This window comes from Schistocerca nitens, chromosome 5 (assembly GCF_023898315.1).
Source record: "Schistocerca nitens isolate TAMUIC-IGC-003100 chromosome 5, iqSchNite1.1, whole genome shotgun sequence".
NCBI classification, from domain to species: Eukaryota; Metazoa; Arthropoda; class Insecta; order Orthoptera; family Acrididae; genus Schistocerca; species Schistocerca nitens.
The window spans coordinates 630728231-630731797 of record NC_064618.1 but is presented as its reverse complement, the minus strand read 5'-3'; the positions used below and the strand labels follow the sequence as shown (position 1 = coordinate 630731797).

The window sequence follows — 3567 nt, the reverse complement described above, 5'->3', positions numbered from 1 at the left end:
TTCACAAAAACCTTTCTTTCCATAGTGACTCTACATTTTATATCCTCTCTTATTCGGCCATTATCATGTTTTCTGTTCTCTTGTGATTCAAGCACTTCACTTTATCTTTTGCAGGTTCTTAAATGAACGGTATTTAATTAAAATAATGCTCTGCTTCGCCTATTCTTACCTTGTGCTAATTTGTTTGTTTTTGCGTACCTACTAAATCCAAAATCATCGACTAGCTGCATTACACATTTCAGTTTCTTTCGCTTATCCCCTCCAGTAGAAAATCAACTGCGGAGTTCAGCGTCCTCTAGGAAGTGTTTCTGCTACTATGTGTTTCCCATAGACTTTTTTCCATACCTAACGTTTCTAATGACTCTTCAGTTTGCTGTTAATATGCCCGCTTGCTAGTAATACATCAGTGCAGAAAGCGCCTAATTTGAAATGTTTCCAGTTACTTTTCATCATGTTTCTTTTTCTTCGGTTTTCTTACGAAACAAAAGTTCAAAATTCTACTGCAGAAACTGTCTTCTTATAAAAAGACTTGAAAGTATTTGTCAGTTACGTCTTCATAAAACAAGAACGAAAGTTATCTGTTGATATTCGATCATACCAGTATTTCGCCCTAATAGAACCGAAAGCATTTGTCAACTGTGTGTTCATGAAACCAAACGGAAGTTAGCTGCTTTATGTTGTGTTACAAGAATGCAATTTCATAAACAAACTCAGCCGGTAGGAGTGGCCGTGCGGTTCTAGGCGCTACAGTCTGGAACCGAGCGACCGCTACGGTCGCAGGTTCGAATCCTGCCTCGGGCATGGATGTGTGTGATGTCCTTAGGTTAGTTAGGTTTAATTAGTTCGACGTTCTAGGCGACTGATGACCTCAGAAGTTAAGTCGCATAGTGCTCAGAGCCATTTGAACCATTTTTGAAACAAACTCATTCTCAGTCCTACATATCCTGATTAACCCCTCAATGCTAAGTGCCACGAATTCGCCTCATACCACTGCTGTGATAATAGCAGGAAAATAAACTGTTTTCGAATGCCAGAGCCAGTAGATGTTGATTTTTCATGTATCTACCAACGCTTATGACAATTTTGGATTTTTGTCTTTCAGCAAAAAATTTATTCAGGCATTAAAAGATTAAGAATTTTACTGCAGCAGCGGTTATGATTACATGATCATCTTCAAGCAGATAAAATGCTTATATGCAAAATCAAAAATATCTTTCTTCATTTCCTTAAATATTAAATACCAGCAGAGCGATTGTCTTAATAAAAACGTATTTTTCTTGCGCCAATCCGCATCTAATGTATTCCTCACTTTCTAGACATGGTATTTTCAGTTCTTCGAGCTCATCTGTTCTAATATTCAAATTTAACTGCTCAACGTTCCACTTTCTACCACTTCTGGTCAAATTTTTAGTTATCCTAAACCTAAATAAATTCTTGATCGCTTTCAGCTCTGTTTAACTGATCTTCTAATTATTCGTTTACCTCTTCCAAGGTCATTACCGCCTGTCAGTCCTAGCATCCGTATGCGTCCTCTTGTCTCCATCATTGTTTCATCGGCACACATGGCGAATAACAGCTCTGACATGCAGAAAGCCTATCACGAAAGCCTCTAGCTCCGAATCTGTGGCGCCTGATTTTCCAAGTGTATTGCGATATTGCATAAAGTAACTTCTAACACAAAAGTCTATCGGCTGAATGTAGCATTGGGAATGTTAAAGGGTCCTTTACTTTTCGAGCAGTAGTTCAAGGTCAGGTTGAGAAATATTCATTATTAAATATCATTAGGCATAACTTTCCAATTTATATACTGAAACATTGCCATAATACTTCAGTTCTCCATCTCCATCGGCGACTCAGGTCCTTGTACAGTCTTTCATAAAGTATATGTCGACACTATAATTCCCGATCTTCGTTCCGTATAACATATTTCCTGCCTTTTTCTCCTCCGACTGCGAAAACATTCTGTTTGCACCAACCTACATAGGGAGAAATGATCATCACGATAAAATAAAAGAAATCAGGACTAGCACAGAAAAATTTAAGTGCTCGTTTTTCCCGCGTGCCGTTCGAGAGTGGAACGGTTGAGAGACAGCTTGAAGGTGGTTCATTGAACCCTCTGCCAGGCACTTTATTGTGAATAGCAGAGTAAACACGTAGATGTAGATGTAGAAGATTCAAATGGCTCTGAGCACAATGGGACTTAACTTCTGAAGTCATCAGTCCCCTAGAACTTAGAACTACTTAAACATAACTAACCTAAGGACATCACACACATCCATGCCCGAGGCAGGATTCGAACCTGCGACCGTAGCGGTCGCGCGTTCCAGACTGTAGCGCCTAGAACCGCTCGGCCACTCGGGCCGGATGGATGTAGAAGAAATGAACAGTGTATCAAAAGAGCATGTTCGGTATTTGAACTATGTAACTTGCTCCACACGAAAGCATTCGCCACAAAGTCAGTCGTTAGTCGTTTGATAAGCACCTCAGCAAAATAGGTAGCGCTAATGCAGTTAAACATCATATTCCTGGTGTCCTCCATCCCTCATAATAACACTCATCACAAAGGGATTCTGCACAGTATTATGCAGCACCAAATGCGAATAGCGATGATGGGTCAGTTTGAAACGGAAGTTCTTTTTGTCTGTTGAGGAAGGAAACTCCTATCACTACAGTGAGCTCGCTCTGCGCATCTCTCGGCACCCAGGCTGACGTGTCGACACCCACCCACCCGACCGCACACACAGGCCTGTTGCGGAAACACAGGCCGTACCAAGCTCCGCACCTTGGCCGCGTTTCCCCCTAACTATACACACAACACCAAACACGGCTGCCATCTCGCAGTCGTTACTACAAAGGGCTTAGCTGTCGCATACATTGACGAACAAGAATGTGGCAACTGCCCTCCGCGATATTAAAGATCTTTCATTAAGACAGATACTTTTAAAATTTGAAAACAAGTAAGCCACTCAACATACCAAAGTAAAACGTGCATTATTCTGATGCTTAGACATTACAAATGACATGACACAATTTCAGAGACTTTACTGTATCATATAGACATGCTTTTGTGAGTGTGAACCGAAGCGGCGAATGAAAATTTGTACCAAGGGCAGGAATCGAACCTAGGTCTCCTGCTTATTAGGGAGGTGCTTTAACCACTAAGCCATCTTGGCACAGCCACTTCAGTAGGTATACATAAAATCATATCTGTATGAGGCCAGTAAAGTCTCTGAAATTGTGTCGATTTGCAGTAGGGTTTTGGAACACATACTGTATTCGAACATTATGAAGTGCCTAGAAGAAAATGATTTATTAACACGTAGTCAGCACGGTTTCAGAAAATATAGTTCTTGTAAAACACAACTAGCTCTTTATACTCATGAAGTAATAAGTGCTATCGACAGGGGATGACAAATTGATTCCATATTTTTAGATCTTTCGACACCGTTCCTCACAAGCGTCTTCTAACCAAACTGCGTGCCTACGAATTATCGCCTCAGTTGTACGACTGGATTCGTGACTTCCTGTCAGAAAGGTCACAGTTCGTTGTAGTAGACGGAAAGTCAT

The 3567-nt window shown here is 40.8% G+C and overlaps 1 non-coding gene across 1 annotated transcript; it reads right to left on the bottom strand.

Moving 5' to 3' along the window:
• Nucleotides 1–3101: 3101 nt before the first annotated feature.
• Trnai-aau (transfer RNA isoleucine (anticodon AAU)) lies at nucleotides 3102–3173 on the bottom strand. The gene has a single exon. It is a non-coding gene; the product is annotated as a tRNA-Ile (tRNA).
• Nucleotides 3174–3567: the final 394 nt, after the last annotated feature.